Source organism: Melopsittacus undulatus, chromosome 7, assembly GCF_012275295.1.
Source record: "Melopsittacus undulatus isolate bMelUnd1 chromosome 7, bMelUnd1.mat.Z, whole genome shotgun sequence".
In the NCBI taxonomy this organism is placed as follows: domain Eukaryota; kingdom Metazoa; phylum Chordata; class Aves; order Psittaciformes; family Psittaculidae; genus Melopsittacus; species Melopsittacus undulatus.
In genome coordinates, this window is record NC_047533.1 from 7,805,481 (window position 1) to 7,823,810 (window position 18,330).

At 41.7% G+C, this 18,330-nt stretch overlaps 1 protein-coding gene across 2 annotated transcripts in view; it reads right to left on the bottom strand.

Annotated features, from left to right (window-relative positions):
- The window catches only part of FAM53A (family with sequence similarity 53 member A), a 70,721-nt gene extending 53,369 nt beyond the window's left edge, over positions 1-17,352 (bottom strand). Inside the window, exon 1 of one of the 2 annotated variants that reach the window (XM_005148541.3) lies at positions 17,273-17,352. The gene's annotated coding sequence lies outside the window, so the exon portion shown is untranslated. Of the gene's footprint in view, positions 1-16,930; positions 17,030-17,272 lie in introns of those variants that run through there. The other variant, XM_031048451.2, reaches the window with a different exon arrangement.
- Between the last annotated feature and the right edge of the window lie 978 nt (positions 17,353-18,330).

The window sequence follows — 18,330 nt, forward strand, 5'->3', positions numbered from 1 at the left end:
AAGACATACACCTCTGCTGTCACCAAGTCTCTACAGGCAGCAGCTAAGCAAGGGATGCAAGTTCAAACATCAAGATACTCTGAAGCCTTAAGGTAATAATAACAGCCCTTGGAGCTCCAAGTTGGATGAAGTCTTACAAGATTATGGCCATCTTTCTCTTAGCACACCATCCTTTACAGAGCCTGATTAGGGAGAGGAGTGAGAAAGCTGAGCCATCCAAGAGAAACACACCTAACAAAAGACTAGTCAGTCTTTGTCCTGGGAGAGACTTAATCTTACTAAGATCTCCTTAAGCTGGGGGTTGTAGAGGTGAGAGGAAGAGAAGCTATTTTATTGCTCAAAGGTAGACTAATGAAAAGGAACAAAATAAATGGACTATAAAAGTAAGTCCAACTCCAAACCCAAGCCAAAACTAACATTCCTCACAGCTGGAGAATGAGCTGTGATGGAATCAGTATCACCATTATCCCTGATTTAAAGTTCTGTTCTATGACACATCCTGAAGCCTGGGAAAAGCAAAGATTTATTATTCTATCTCAACAGTTCTATTAAAGAGAGGTTTCACTTCTTTAAAAGTTAAGCCACAAGTAGTAATGACTTGTAAAATCTGTGCCAAATTTAAGGGTGGAGATAGAAGAAAAGAAGTGCTTGTGTCACAAATTCTCTATCTTCTCAGTGACGACACTGGGGTCTTTTTTGGGAAGACGACTAAAAATACGGATTACCCAACCTCCCAGTCAATTAAAGGATGTCAGAGGCTCATCCAATTTGACAACCTACTTTCAAAGAACTGAAGAGTCCTGATGAAGAACATAAAACCAATTCAAAAATCTCTTCTTGGCTCTAAGAAAGAAAGGCAGCCAGACTCATTTCCAACCCACTCCTCCTCCTCTGCACACTGCAGGACAAAATGTTCCAGCAACAGCTCATCTCACTGGGAAAATTTACATTTGTTTGAATCACTGCTAACAATTTCTCCTCTGTCTCTGGAAGTTCCATCTTGGATAAAGACAAGATCACAAGATTTTAGATTACTTCCCCTTAACACAAATGGAAGAGTTTCTTAACAGTCAGAATTCCATTTATTCTACATATGGGACTAAATCAACTAAGGGAGAGCACAGAAGGTTGTTCCCTCTTATCTCTTCTTTCACATCATTTCCTAGTCTTTGCTTAGACAACAAGGCCAGGTTGGACAGAGCCTTGTGTGGCATGCTTTAGTGTGAGGTGTCCCTGCCCATGGCAGGGGGGTTGGAACTGGATGATCTTAAGGTCCTTTCCAACCCTAACTATTCTACGATTCTAGGATTCTTAGAGAATAACATGGAACCCTTATTACCAGCAATCCCATAATGATGTACTTAGCTCCCAGCAGAAGAAAGGGATTAGCTAGAGTCAAAATTCCAACTCGGATAAGTAGGTCCTTTAAAATATTATCTCTGCTTCAGCAAGCCAAAGCAGCTAATACCCCCAGCAGTACTAACTCCACATCTAGATTATTTTGCTACTAGACTCTAGATAAAAGACATTGTGATTTTTCCCCTCCTGGCACTTTCAGCAGCATTTCTGAATTGAAACATCACACCAAAATGATCAAGTTTTCATTGTCTGTCCTGTCCTAGTTATGCTTGAAGCAAGACTAAGTTGGAAAACCAGCTTTTTACAAACTGCTGAACTAATACTTTGTGCCATCTGAAAAAAGACTAGTTTCTTGCAATGCAAAATTCCAGTTTCCAAGTGGAAAGAGAGCATTCTCCTCCTAGAACTACACAGTGCTAAGAAGTTCACAGGGAGGCTAAGCATTCCTTGTAACATAAGGCTATTATTAATAACTTTTAGCCCAGAAGGGTTTTCGATAGCTGGCATTTAGAGAGAATTATTTGGACTCTATCCTTTTCAGCACTAATCTGCAGAGTGGTTATTCTGCAGCCTTCCAAAATTCCACATCAAGTCTTAAAAATAAGAGATTTAATTAGAAAGTTTCCTGTAGCTAAAGAATTATCCATCAGTGTTTTGGGGTATAGGTACAAGAACAGGACAGCTGTGTTTCCAGCATGTTATACTTTAGGGATCTTCTCTTAATGCACCCTTAACCCCTTTATTTTCTGAGGGTCTCTACAGGAAGTTTAAAACCAGTCTATTAGAGCAACAGTTTCTAACCAAAAGGGACAAAGAGTTTCTAATCCTCATTTGTATTCTGTTGAAATTGTTTCACAATCATCTAGCAAATCCTATTTAAATAATAGCTCCTCTCCCTGAAGAGTTCAGATGTGACAAAATAAGGTAACTCCACGTCACTCTCTATACATGCTAGAACTCAAAATGAAGCCAAAGTTAGTTCCAACATTTGCAATTCAGAATTTCTTTCAAAGAGTAAAGAGCAATTTTGTGAGCTACAGAATCTCTTCCCTTTCTCCATGCAGTGATTTCATAAGCCAGTTTTTATTAGAAGAAGCCTCAATATTATGAGGCCTTCAAGCCTGGATTAAGGTTGCCAAAGCTCCCGCACAGAACTGCAGAAAAGGACAGGAATACACCAGAAGGCATCCTTTATATTAACTGATAGCCACTGGAGGCAAGTTTCTTCAGATACTCCACAGGCTCCAGGAAGACAAGCAATATCAAGAGTTTTAAAACTCTTCTGAAGAAGATACCTCACCTACCATGCAACACAGCACTATATTTCACCATTATAAGGCTGAAAAATTGTAGTTAAGGTTGCTATTGCCTCCAGAGATAGATGAGAATAAATATTAGGCCCACTTGCCTCAAATGCTGGAAATTATGTAGCCCTGAATTATGCTGTTTTGAACCTAAAGCACCATCACTGTAACACCAACTGGTCACTGAGATATCTGTGCCAAAGCACAAACCATTACTAAAATAAGGCTGCATCCTACACTCTTGTTTCTACTCCATCTCCTACAGTTTAGACGCAAGAGCTCCTGTGAGAAGGAAGCAAAACCTCAAACATCACATACAGCCTTTAGACTCCGTTTTACTTAAGATTCAACACATTTTGGCAAATTCCTTGAACAAAAAGGGAACAAACAGTACTCTGATTTTTCTGATTGAAGAAACAGACCTTGTGAGAAGGATAAAAACCTGCAAGTAGAAGCACCGGAAGACAACTAAAGAGCCTTTCCTGGCTTAAGATGGTGGTTTCCAGTTTGCAAAACAGCCAGATGATGTGCTGGAAAGAGACTAAAGGTAATACTCTGGTGTACAGATTTCTGATTCCTCAGATGCAGAACTCATCCAGCTTGGCTGAAAAACACACAAAATAAAGAGCTAATATTGTTTCATAAAATTTTAATTAAAAAATGGAAGATTTTACTCCATTACATGCTGAACTGTTATTTGTAATAAACATACTGTGCTTTATTTCTCAAAGTTATTTATCAGGTGGTTCGAGTTTGTTTGGTGGAAAGCCACCTTTCAGAAAGGTGAAGGAAGGGTTGAGACAGGGGTTGTTAAGCCTTTGTCACATTTTATAAACTATATTTCTCAAAGCAACAGAAGTGCTGGAGATATATTTTCCAGGCCATACCTAATTAAAGCAGGGAACGTATCACCACAGAAAACTAGGGCTAGGAACTCAACCCAGCCAGAGGTTAAAGCATTTACTACAGCTAGCTCGCATCAGTAAGAAGTCTCACCACCCTCCCAGGTTTAAACCTTTTAGACTTGAGAAAGACCTAACATTCACATGGCAGACAAATCATCCTGCATGTTTCAAAGGATCCTTTTGTCAGACAGGGCAACAAAAGAGCTGTGCCTTGTGGGTTATCCTGTACAGAGATGCTTTTCCAAGATGCTTTTGTTACTTAAGTTCTCTTTCCTAAAATAATCTATCACTACTTAAACAACAGGCAAAGATTTAATTAATTCTGCTGAAGGATATTCACATATATGCTTGGAGTTCCATTTGAGTTAGCCATTAGCATTGGCCTGTGACCAGTCATCTCCCTGCAATGTGCCATTTGGCCTCTTTTTCCTCCTTCTCAGCAATACTGCAGAAAGCACAAGACTACAACATAGTGTTGAGGAACAAAAAGTCTGGTCTACTGAGGCTTTTATATATGAACTCCAAACACCTTGCCTCTGCATAATTATGAACTAAATGTGCTAACAACCATTATTTAAAGAACATGGTAGCTGAAACTAAGAATTACTGCCTCTCTGAGTAGCTCAGAACAAAACCTAGTGGGCAATCACCAGTTAAGAGTATTACTGTAACATTCAGCCTGTGATATTACTGAAAGCTCACAGCTCAGGTCCTACATGAATTATTTCCAACTCCACATACTGTTTTTATAAATATTGTATTTTAAAAAAATCAATGGAAGTGTTTATTTAGTATAAAAAGCCTCCAACAAGATACAAAACTTTGACTCATAAATAGTAATTCAAACAGAGAATATCAGTGTTTGAAGAAATATACATACCACCAACTTAAGCCTACCACGCTCCCACTAAAGCAAGTGATACAGATTATACAAAACCCACAAGATCTTATTTTACTCTAAGGCTTGTGAAGATACAGATGAAGATTAACAGGCCCTACAACAAAGATATTTGCTTCACTCCATCATAGAAGAAAAAACAATGGAAAAAAGCAGTATCCCCTACTTTTGCTTAAGTGTTTGCCTTTAAAAATGAGCAGTCGAACAAGCACATATGTGCTTTAAAAGTGCTCAGGCCTGAAAAAACAGCACTGCCCTTAACTTGTATGGCAGTGTCAATGATGACTGCTCCAAACACATCCTGCCCCCGCCCCCCCCATGACAGACTGAAATAATATCAGTACTAACGTACTGTTCTATTACCAAACCCTACGTGCTTGGAGCGGAGGTATTACACAAATCTCTTCCATACATCCTGCTCCCAAAACACACACAGCTAATAAACCTCCTCCTATTTGCCTTCAGGTTCATTCTGAAGGGTTTCAGACATCTGGTTGGCTTGTTTAAAATAAAAAGCCCAAGTAGTAGGTTTGTTTTTATGATCCCAAGTGTGAAATGCTCTTGCTGGAGGCCTCGGGCTGGGTGAAAAACACTTGTGTTAAGATGCTACTTCATGGCATTTCAGGGATCTAATGAGCTATATAATCTGCACGCAGGGAAGTCTCCCTCACATTAGCTTGCGTACAGCTACGGAAATTAAAACCAAGAAACCTATAGTAGTCCAAATATTTCTCAGTAAATAGTACAGCTGGTGAACTGCAGAGCCTGCTAAATTTAGAACTCAAGTGCTTAGCAGTATCCTGTAAATATCTATACAGCTCAATGCTTACAGTAACATGAAATGCACTTCTCCCTGAGCCTTGCTGTCCTAATTCATACTACGAGTAGTATTTCCCTCTCATGACAAAGTCCTATGCCTAATTTAGCAGCAAGAGAGTTGTCTCTGAAAACTGAACTCTCCCAGATATCATTCTGCAACTGTATGGAATGAACACATGTATGTGCACATCCTTATTTTGTCAGTTTATGACAAAAAAACTGTTTACATATTCTCATATAAACCCCAGAAGTCTAAGAAAGCAAATTACAGGAAGAGTTACACAAGAATAAAGTTCCATGCAGGCTTGCATCCAGTAGTTCAAGCTGTCTGCTATATTACCTATCTTGAGAGAACATGGAAATGCATTAAACAGATATGAGGTATGGTGCATAACAGACAACCAAGTTCCCTCTCATGGCCCAAATTTGCTCCCAATCATGTCTGACCATCTGCAATTTGTTACTCAAGAAGCTCAAATTCATCTGGCAGAGACATCACCTCAAGAAGACTGAAAGACCAAGTTTAACAACAACCATCTAGTTACGTGATCCATTAGAATTAAGGGAGGGGAAGAGCCTAAATATCACACAGCTTTCAAGTAGCAAGAATGTTCTTTGAGGTCTCAGATCACACTAGAAACACCAAAACTGAGTGACAGCTTGAAGAATTTGCTGCTGCTCCTTGCTTTGTGCTAAACTATGGCTCATATCAACTTTGTTGTTTTCCAACTTCTGTTTTGTACATCCCATGAGTTTTTGAAGTCTCTAAAGATCTGCACTATGTATATACTGCTCTACTACACATGAACCCTCAGTACAGCCCACAAGCACTACAAGTATGAGCACACCACAGATTAAAGTCCATTAAAATAATGGAATGAAACGCAAAGACAAAAGCAGTATGTATCAATATTGTGTGCTTTCAGCATTCGATTCAGATATTACTTCAAGTGTCACCAGGGACATCCCTCTTGCCAGACTGATTAAGGTACTTCAATAAAAATTACATCTGTTGAGCCATGCAGCTCTTACTAGTTCACTAGACCATTCCAAAAACAAGACAATGACTTTGCCTGTGCATTCAGCCTTCCACAGCACACTGAACAGCTGGATTCAGGAAACACTGCACCAGAGGTCAGGACAAATCAAGGGGTACAACTGCAGCAGGTATTTAGCAAAAGCATTTATAACTACATGTACTAAAAGAAATCTCAGGAGACAAAGTTACACTATGTAAGAGCTGACTACATAAAGTAGGAAAAAAAAACCCAACAGTGAACTTAACTATATCAGTGTAACTGGTTTTCTTTGAATACTGAAAGACCACCCTCTGCCTGACGGAAAAGCTCAGTATTTTCATTGTGTACTACCTCAACACTATCAGATATTAAGTAAGTCATTAATTCTGCAAGCAAGTTCTATGGAAGGATTCATAGAAGTCATCAGGAATTCAAATTGTGAGGTTTATGCAGAAGCCTTAAAGTAAAACCATGCTTCTGTATGGGATGGAAACAGGCACAAGGTGCCTATCAGTACACAAGTATTACAGACCACACTTCAGTCAGTATAGGTAGAACTCACTTTCATTTAAGCATAAAAATGCCAGGAGAAAAATCAAAGCTGAGGAGGAAGAAGAGCTCCTGGTTTTGATCTTGATTGACTGGGTCAGAAATTTAGCAGCTTTAAATGGTGGCAGCTAAGTCACTTGACTAGCAAGTCAAGCGCATAACATCTGCAGACAACAATGCAAGAGATGACACAATCTAGAGGACCAGGAAAGGAAATGTTTCCTCCCACTTGGGCAGTTACCTTTACAGATGACTGCATTCTGACAATATCAGCTTCTGGTAACCAAGCTGAAGGACAAAACAGTAAAAATTCACCTGATAAAGTCAACAATAGAAGAGGCAATCGTGTCCCTTCAGATCTTCACCTGAAAAACTCTTAATCTTTCAAATGATCTTTCGATACTGCTTAAAAGTGTGCTTTTAACTAACATACTTGAAAATAAGCCTCTGAAATTACGTCTGGGTTTCTGGCATCCTCACTCATGCAAAGGTTAAGCATACTACAGTTTGCATAAAGCAGCAACACCTTTTCTGCTGAATATTTGGAACATCAAACCACTGCACTGGGGGAAGTCTCTGGCTGAGCACCTGGACCCAAGGAGCTCTGAAGTAATAAACAAGCTTTTGATAGCTGCAGCCTTTTCTGCAGGTGCAAGAGGCTACAGTTTGGCTCAGTTTTTGCAATTAGTTCAATAACTGGTTCAGAATTTAGAAATAGGTTTGGTTTTATTTGATCCTCTGAGATCTTGTGCTCAGCTAAAGAAGGGTTAAGGGAAAGAAAGGTCCCCCCCAAATCAGTTACAAAGTTCAAGACTATATATTTAACAGGACTATAAAGTTCAGTCTAAAAATACATGGTATTTTGGAATTGACAACTAAAATCTGGGTACACTTAACACAGACAAGCCTTTCACAATCAAGTATTAACCCACCTTCAAAGAGCCCTTCTGAACACACTTGCCCCACTGCAGTTTGCACAGCCAAGCTTGCCTAGCAGCACCACTGATAGCAGGATGCATCCAACTAAATAAGCCTGGAAAAAGCATTCTACCAATAAAATCCCTGTTTCTGTTAATTATTATGAGCTTGGAACAGCCCAAATATCTAACCTGAAGGCAGGGATGGGGATATGCCTTGCTGCACAAGTGAGTACTCAAACACTGCATGCAACAAGCACAGCATTAATCCCCACTTTACCCACACCCTCAATCCATGCCAGCCACCTCCTCTTCAAGGTTATTATAAGGGATACTTCTAGTCATACTATTCCACAGTAAAAAATCAAAGGTTTTGGGTAGCATTATGAAGCTACCTAGATCTTATGTAAATATAACTTTAAAAGCCCTTTTACTTCTTTATAACATTAAAAATAAGCAACCATGCTTTATCTTGTGCATCAAAAAACCAAACAAGTATTAACATTCTAAAGAGCACTCAATACACATTTCACCATACAGGCAATGGCCTGTAACTTCTCACCACAAGGAGATGCTGCCATACTTTTAGCCCACCATATAATGCCAAAAATATGATTACTGAAGTAACCTCAGCTAACAAACATTCAGTATCTTTGGTGAAGGATTACTGCTCAAACCTCTGCTCAAAAGACAGCAGTATGATTTTAAAGCACAGATATCTGTCTCCTTAGAGCACAGTGGAAATAATGGTTAGAAGATAAATTATTCCAGCTTGTGGCCAACTGCATCAAAGCTTTAACTACACTCAAATATATCTGTGTGATGAGAATAAACTGCTACATATGCACAGACTACAAACAGGGCAATGATTAGAGCAAGAGTAAGGAAATTAACTGGCAGGGGAAGATGCAAAGTCATTTGAAAGTTTACAGGGAGAGATGCTGGAGAAGCAATAATGAAGAGCATTTACAGAACTGCAACCACCACCAGAGACAGGGTTCAGAGTAACCCATTTCCTTAAGTGCAAGATTCATCATGTGAATCAAGTTCAGCAGGGGAGATACCATGAGAACTAACATTTCAAAGGCAGAACATTGCACCCATAGAGATGTCAATACTTCAAACACAAATCCAAGAGAAATATGCTGAAAATTCATGACTGGTTTCCAACTCTTCACATTCCAGTAGAATCCCAGGAGAAGAACAGGGACCTTTTGTGAGAGCACTAAAAGACAACAAGCAGGTGAGCAGCACCCACCAGGGTAAGCTTTACATCAGTGTAAGAGGGTTTCAGAGAAAAATCTATTGAGGTCCTACACCTTGATTTAAAGACTTTTGCTGTGGGAAGGTAAGCAAAGGCTTTATAGTGAATGCAATATTTGGTGGATAACCATACCCAGAGAGCATGTAACAGTGGTGCATGGAAGAAGACACCAAACAGGAACCCAGCTCAGTTCACCAATGTGTTTCCCATCTGTTGCTGGCAGAGCAGGCTTGTTACAAGTAGGAGAAAGGCAGGAAGAACTGCAGGACAGTATTAAAACTCTGCATAACTCTGACAAATTCAAGAGCTGTACTGCAAGGAATAAGATACAATCCAGTTCTGAATTCACTCCAACAGGATTTACCAAGGAAACAGAAAGGTGAGTTCTTTACAAGAAAGCTGTGGGCTAGGCTGGATCAAGCAGCTGACCTTGAAACAAGTGTTAAGCTGTTGTAAGAAAGTCAAATGTATGGGGATGCATAAACACAAATATCAGCTCCAGAGCACACAAAACAGTCTTTTTCACTCCACTCAGCACAGGAAAGCCTCAGCTGTAGGGCAAAGTCGGGCTTTAAGCACCACACTCAAAGACCAATGTGAACTAACTTGAGAAGAATGATTAGAGCTGAAAAAACATGACCTCTTGGGAAGAACTGAATACACTAGTTTTATTTAGGCCAGAAGTATTAGAAGGCTGCAGGGTAGAGGGCAAGACACAAGGAAACAGGAACGTGACAAAGACCAGTTGAAGCATTTGTAAGAGATTACTACAGGGGAAAGAACAGCTACACATCATGTGCAGGGAATTAGGCAACAAGCTTGACCTGCAGTAAGGAAGATGTCTAGTTCCATATTCAGAATAAGGTTTAATGCTGAGAACACAAAGCACAGGACTGAGGATGAAACAGAGCTACTCAAGCTCCTTTTATGAATCACATTAGATGTGCCTTACTGGTACAGGACAGAGGACACTCACAACCAGCCTACACCTTTTCCAGCCTTTTTTTTTAAACAACTCCCCAATTTCAAGCCACTGTAATGTCTTTGCTTACGCTCCTATGGTGTATATTTAGTTTCAATGAGCTAGAAGTTACTGTTCTGATTTTTCAAATTAGAACTTCAGGATTTGCACATTCAGGTTATTTGACTATACACCAAAAGGCAACTTGCACCTGCCTCATGCTTTCTTCACACAGAAATAAACCAACTCCAACCACCTCCTATGACAGCATGCAAACCTCAGCAGTACTGCTGTAGCCTGTTATATCTTTTTCCTGACCAACAGAAACCAGAAGCTGACTATTTCAGAAGGACATGCAAGCCTGGTCTTCTATCAACCTAGAACAATGAAATAGCCTTCATTGATGTGGTGTCACTAAGCACCATCAGACAAACATTTGCACCTCACCTTTTACAACTCTAGCCTTAAGTCTTGGTTAAGGCTTCTTGAGGATGGAAAATGCTGCAGCAAACCAAATACTCTGAAATAAAAACTAAGATATGCAGAATTTTACAGACAGGGAGTTGAAGCAGACAGTGCTAGCTACAGACAATCAGAGGATGCCTGTGCCTGAGATAAGTTACAGGTTTAAATGAAAACTTCAAAATCTAAAGTCACCAAAGATACAGAATTGACTCTATGAGAGCTCAAGCAGAGATAAGACATTTAAGAGGCATAAACCAAAGACAAAATACTGTCCTTCTTCATGCTCTGTAATAATTTCGGTACTACAGGTATTTGTCTGCTTTGTTTAAATGATATCCTTCCAACTTGAGAAACATGAAAATGAGAGCAGCAGCAACCCATCTTACCCTCCAGGAGCTCAGCAATTCCTTATCCAAATACTGAACTGGACAGGTCTGTTCAGAATGGAGTACTACAGTGGAAGGGGATGAAGTGAGCAAGCACATACATAGCCAAGCTTAAATGGACTGCCATACATACTGAGAAGTAAACAGGCCAAGCTCCACATGTGCTCCAGAGCCAGCAGTATCTTCTTAACCAGCACCTCTGTTATTGTCTTAACTTCTCCCAGCCCCTTACAGCAGGCAACAGCATTTCAGCATAGCCTCCAAGTTACTCATGCTTCTCAATCCTTCACTTCAACTTTGCTGATCCATTTCATCACTTGTAAAACGTAAAAAAAAACAACACACTATGTACCTACTCCTCTCCCTTTACCCACTAGGATATATAGATACACCACACTTTTATTCAAGTAAGCAGTTATTGAATGCTGTTTTCATTACTCCTCTTCACTTACTAAACACTGCATCAAGGAGCACAGCAGTAGTCTTGAGGCATGCTTACACACCACCTACACTCCATTACAAATAGGACATAATGACTGAATTATTTGCCACTACTACCAGTATAGGATAATTAAGCAAAAAGGTTCCTTTTTTAAAACTAGGACTGTAATTGTCACTTCATCAAAAAAGCATGCAGCCATACAAATATATGCCAGGTACCTAAGTAGAGACCATCATTTATAAAATAAATCACGGTCCATGGAAAAGAAGTATCTTATGTTATGAAAACAAAGTTGGTTCATATGACAACCACAACCTCAGTGGCCATCTACATGTCAACTAAGAAATGCTGTTCTGCAAGAGACAGAATCCAGCAGATCCAGACCCATCCAGCCTCGAGCATGTTTCTACAACTCTGTTGATTCATAATCTACATCACACCTGAAGCTCCAAACTTCAACCTTCCATATTCCACATGCTACTTTTGGACTGTGGAAGTTGATAAACCAACAGGGCTGGAGTGATCCAAGTGACACACAACTTTTGTCACTTGTATACTTCCTTATATATGATGAATTTCCATCCATCTAAAGCCAAAAGAGGTCAAATCATCAGAAACCCTGGAGAAGGACAGAAAAAAATGCATTTTTTCAGTGTGAAAGCAGGGACATTTGAAGCAGTACCTTTAAAACAATAATTTTCCCTTTAAACTAGGAAGGGTAGGATAAAGGACACATTACACTGCACCCAGTATTAACTGCAGGAAATGGAGGAATACTTTACTAGGACAAAATCTAAAGCCACAATTAAGAAGGTGAAACATAATACATACGTGTAGCACTGAAGGAATGATTTAATGCCACTGACATCAACACTAACTGTGAAGAGCAAAAGCTAAACACGCTGCAATAATAAATTAAAGTGTCAAATTCGGTTAAAAAACACATTTACCCTACAAATTAAAAAACCTCCCAAACCCCTCAAAGGCATTAATGCTGTTCACAATGTTATTTGAGATGCAAATTGGAGACCTAAAGTTAATATAACATCAACAGAAGTTCCCATTATTCCCATTCATGGCTCAAGGGAAGGTGACAGTAGAAATGAAACCTCAGCCTTGTTGTACGAGGTCTTATTGGGACAGCAAAGGTTTTTTTTCCTTCATTTTTAAAGTTAACCCACCTTAACTTCAGTGTAGAAATTGCCACATTATAAACATGATCTTTCATAAACCCAGAAAAAGACTTAAGTGCATCAATAAACAAGCCAGCAGCCAAAGCTGTCTGGATGATGGGGGTGTTAAGCAGAAAAGTATTATTCAGAATAAAGGAATCCAGATCCCATCTTTCAGCATCACAAATCTCAGTGTAAAGCACAAAAGTAAAGGTACAGTGGTGCAGCAGTTATTTCTTTGGCTACCTCCTGTACCAGCTGGGTTCAAATTTTAAAGCTCAGCAAGTGCAAGTGCAGAAATGGCTTTCTTGCATCTCAAATACCTTTCCCACAATGACATTTAGGTCTTAATATATTGAGTCAGTTTTGTAACTGACACTTCGCATGACAGCTCCAGGCAAAATATTGTTTGATTTCACACTCTTAGCCCTATCTGTACAGACTTACACACACTGAAGAACTGCCATCACTGGCACCATATGTCCAAAGCTCTAGGCCTGCAATTTGATGTATCATTGACAGTATTCTTCCCTGTACTTTACTAGTTTAATTTTCCCAGGAACTTAAACCAATGTTGTCATAGCAAATTCAGAGCAATGATGCTAGCATTAGGCAATCAGAACCCTTGATCTTGCTGTTAACAGCAAAACATAAGTGAAAGCCTGAATTTCACTAAAATACAATCAAATTCAAACAGGGGAAAGCCAATTATATTAGTTTTGCTTTTATTACTAAGTTTCCAAATTGAAACATCTTGTATTTTCTGAAGCATGATATTCTGCTTTATTTATATTTAAGCTGCCTGCTTAAAAAAAATAGTGCTGTCAGTAAACTGAGAGCCATAACCCAGATAATGTGTTTAGTAACAACTCTGCCTACTTCCTCCCTGCAACCTGAAAATCAGCAGAAACATGGCCTTCAGAAGTTATTTGTGCCCACTACAAAGCATCCGAAGTTAGCTGAGGAGTTTCTTGCCAGCTTGTGGATGTTGTGACTTCCCAAACAGATAAGCCAAAACAGTACAAAATGTAGAAATGGTGATATAAAAGAGTTGACATAGGTTTTTCTGTACTTAACAGTACTGCAATATCCAGCTGGTTCATCACAGGAAAATTTGTATAACAGCTTAGAAAGGAGTTAAAAATATCCTTCCTCCTCCCCCCCCCCCCCCTTTTTTTTAGGCCTCCTTTTGTTAGGGAAAGAAAATCCTTAAAGAAACCCATGTTCTGAAAATGATTGTCTCTATCCCCAAACCAAGTTTATGGTTAAGAGAAACCAGCAATGCACAGCTGGTTTTTTATAGAGACTCTCATCACTGGATTGCCATACTTCACTGTTAAGATCTTGTTAACCACACAACCTTTATGACAAAAAAAACAGGCTGTCAACATACACAGCTACCTCTTAGATACACAAAGTCGACAGATTAAAACCTACCTACCAAGAAAGTATGAGCCACTACACCAAGTTTAAGTAGCTGTTTTTCTAGCCATGCATTTCTTCCCTAGAATTAATGAATAAGGATACTTTATGCTCATTAACCCTTCCTTAGAAGCACTCATAAAGCCCTTCACAGGTTGATGTGTGTAGTTTCACAACCATCACCACCCCCTAGAAGCTTATGTTACTTAGCTTATCTAGAATAAAAGTGCAACAGGCAAGAACCTCTTACACATTCTAACATAATGTTTCAAAATGTAAGTTTATATGTAAATTAAGACTAAAGACAAGGTACCATGAACATTCATCTGCAAGATTATTCTTGCATTAATATCTGAATATCAGAATGTAGTCATCTAAAAATAGCCCAAGAAGTTTATTTTATAAAAGTAAAAATTTAAGTCTAAAGCAAGAAAACTTATCTAAAAAGAAAGAACAATACCCATGAGCTTGCAGGGGAAAGGGAAATTCACTGTTGCCAAAAGGCAACATTTCTGTTTATATTATGACCATCAAAACACACAAAAAAAGAAATGTAAAGTATAAATACTGAAATTTTCCACTAAAGGTTTAACAAGACTTTTCACTAGCATTTAAGAAAATTCAAAGCAGAACCAGAAAGGATAAATTCTTAGAAGAAAACTCAAAACCAGCATCAAAAAAGTGTAGGAGCAAGGGAAGAAAGAATTGTGTTTGGAAAGTTTTAAGTACAGCATGTTTCTAAAAGGAATAATCTATCAAACCACAGGAGGTGACTAGAACTGCCATCATCACTGCTCACACAAAGGAATGTAGATTGGGGGAGGCAACAGGGGAAGGGGGAGAAAGAACTGGGAAGGGAAAAGGAGAAGGAACTGAAAAAGGGAGCTACAGTAATGGCTACCAGACCCTCGAGGAATTCCTATAGGAAAGAATAAATCCTTCATGCTTGTTTTAAATAAAGCAATCCCTGCAATAAGTTGCAGTCATCTTTGTGAGGTTAAGCTTTCAGTTTATCTGCACACCATATTCTCATAAATATAGTTTTATGCCTATACTAAACTTCCAAAGCTTAACACGATGGTTGCAAATACAAGTAATATTTCTCCTTTCAGCCTCCTCACTCTTCCATATCACAGTACCCTGCAGAAAAAAAAAACAGCTTTTCAAGAGGAAGTCGGGCAGTTTAACTACAGCAAACTTAAAATATACACCTTTACAATTATTTAATCAACTTTAATTCTCCAGTTAAGGAGATAATAACTGTGGGTTACACACTGGCAGGTAAAGGCCACTAGAGGACAGCCAGATTTCCACAGCAAGGAACATCCTGAAAGGATATCATTAGTGGGATGATCCTGCAGATAAGTATTTTAAGTCTGTGTGGAATAAGCAGCATGTACTTCCATATGATAACGAGCAGCATCTTATTACTGCCAAAAAACCACCTCGGGAAGATTAAAAATAACGGATAGATTAATGTGAATAGTATTTTCCATAAATTCAAAGTGAACAAATAGTAAGCCCATTTTCTGGTTAGGACCTCCACCAGCTTATGCAGAACTACTTCAAATGTACGTTTTAGCTCCCTGTACACAGTAATCACTTGACTGTAAGTGCAATTCTTCCAGAAGCATGATAATTGTAAAGATACAAGCTCTTTGGGCTTAATCATGTACCCTGCATCTCCAATAAGACCACATCAAGTCACTCTTTGTTAGGAAACTTCCTGCAGCTCAGCAAACCTTGGACTCCAGATTTCATAAGCCTGACTTGAAGAAAACACAATTCACAATTAAAATACATCCAGAAACATTTCAGCTTGCCACGAGAACACACAAACTTACTCATTCTCGCAAAAAATGGCTTTGACAAAAATATTTCTTAGCAGCCAGGCATATGAATGGGAGGCAATGTAACAGTAAAGGCCGTAATAACTGTTCTCAGGAGCTAATTTTAATGTAAGCACAGTGAACCAGAAAATAGATTTGACCAGCTGGCTCAACTCATCCCGAGGCCTAGAACTCGGCATGCACGTTAAAAGCCAGTGTCTTATCTGGTCTTAATCACTGAGCCACCCTCAACGTGAAAGTTACAAAGCACTATTTCTGTAACTGCTGCTTTCTGAAGGGTTCTGACCCGATAGATCATTTACCTAAAGAGAAAACGCCTCAACTTTCAGATCCCTGCCAGCAGAGTTCAGATAACGGATGCAATGCTAAAGCAGAGGATCATCTGCGGCGGGCGGCCTCTGTCTCACAAGACCTAAACCAACTCTTTAAATAGCATCCGAATTTCAAGTACACGTTTCTCTTCAGCCTTCACACAGACAAGGAGACATTTAATAAGCCAAATAATCAGAACAAAGCCATGTTACTGCCCCTAGAAAAGCCAGAATAACACAAAGAGCCTATTCACTTGCCGATTTCGGACTTTTGAGCCCAATCGGTCGTTACACTTACAAGCCATAAATTAGAAATTAACTTTCTTATTGCCGAGGGAGGGGAAGGAACAGAATAATCGCCGTTTTCACGCAGGAATCATTGTGGAAGGCAGCTATTGTGGAGAAGCATGCACCTACTCTGAGGTAACTCTATCCTTGAGCAACAGCGGGGGGAGAATCGCCTCAAAACCCCCGGGGTACGTGCCTGCAGGCATGTGTCTTGCAAGGCAACGGCACAAAGGAATGCCCGAGCCCGGCTGGGCCCGGGCTCGTTCCCTTCTCCTTCCCTCCCGCTGAGGCAGGCCGGGGCCCTCACCCAGAGCAGCCCCGCCACCCGTTGGGAGAGCGGCACGGCCTCCCCGCCACCTTCATTCACACCCGGAGACCAGTCATTAATACCAATAAGTTGTTTTTCGGAGGGCTTGAGTGTCCCTTTCTCCTGCCAGGGCTGCAGGCAGCCGCCGTTTCGCTTCCCCACGAATCGTTCTGCTAACAGCAGGGCAAAATGCAGCCAGCCTTTACCCCCTGCTGCGATGGACGAGCGCGGCCCCCGGCCTCAGCACCGACCATAGCCATTATAAATGTAACGCCGATGCCTATGTATCTACCTATGCAATTACGGAGATGAGCAGCCTGCAGCTTTGCGGCAGCACCAGGATGCCGCCGCGGGGAAGGGCTCCACTGGCGCCTCACCCCCACCACGCAGGACCCCCCCCGGAGCAGCAGCGCCCCGGTAGCAGTCCCTCCGCCACCCGCAGAGAGCTGTCTGTTTCCCGCAGCAGCACGGGCTCGGGGAAGGGGTCCGGGCCTGACCGGCCGCGCTCGGCCCGGCACTGCCTCGGGGCCACCAGTCACATCAGCAGCGGTTACCTGCCGCTGCGCTCGCCCTGCACCGGCGGGCGCTACCCCCGCGGCCTCCCCTGTCCCTCCCGCAGAGCCGGAGCCGGTACCTGCACCCGCCCGTGCCGCCTCCCCTGCGCGTATGGACTGCGGTGCTCCACGGCAATTGAACAAAACACAGATGGCTCCGCCCCCTCCCGCATACTGCCTGCTCTGATTGGCTGGGCAGCCCGCCCGCCGAACTTTAACCCGCTCTACCATAGGGCAGCGGTGCAAATAGGCCCCGCCCACAAGGGGCGGGGGGCGGGTCCGTTACCGGTAGGAACGCACAGCTGTGACGCCGGGTGGAGCGGAGGGAGGGCGCACGGGACTACAGCTCCCAGGAGGCATTGCGGCAGAGAGGCTGTCCTGCTCTCATTGGCCAGCCGGAGCCAATGCGCTTCTCGCCCAGTGGGGCGATTACGTCATCGCGTTCCCGGATGGAGCCGCAAGAGGGACGCGGGTGTGCGGGTGGTGCAGTGAGAGGGGTCTGGCTGTGTACACGACGCATGCGTGTGCGCACAACTGCTCTCTCCTCATTTGCGCATGCGCACTGGGGGTCTATGGGGGTCACTTGTTGGGGGGAGGTGGTTAGTTTTGTCCTCCTCGCTTCGTTCACCTCAGGGTGGTGGGGCTCTCGTCTTGGGGTGCTCCTAGGCTGGCGCTACCCCGAGCATGTTGGTTTGGGCTTTGTCAGGCTGTAAGAGACCCATCAGGCCCTGGCTTGGTGCTGTAGGTTGCCCCCAGATTGGCAACACCGGCAGAGCCGCTACAGAGGCTGGAGTACGGCGTTGTGTCAGTCCCAGAGCAACCAGGGATGGCACCTCGGGCTTCCCCCTGAAGCACTGTCCATGGCTTGTCCTAGCCAACTCACGTTGCTTTCCCCATAGCTGGTTCTTCCCAGGTTCCTCCGCTGATAGCGGCTCTGTGTAACGGTGTGGTTACACTGCCCTCTGCTTGCCTGCTCCGCGCTTCCCTCAGCTGGCAGCTTCCAGAGCGGCTCACTGCAAATACCTCCGTTTTCTCTTCCTCCAGGGGTCCCGCATGGAACCGAACTGGTGCGGTTTCTCTTGTCTCTTAAAATGGAGGCAACAAAGACAACCCGACATCTGCGTCTTTCAGTGCAACG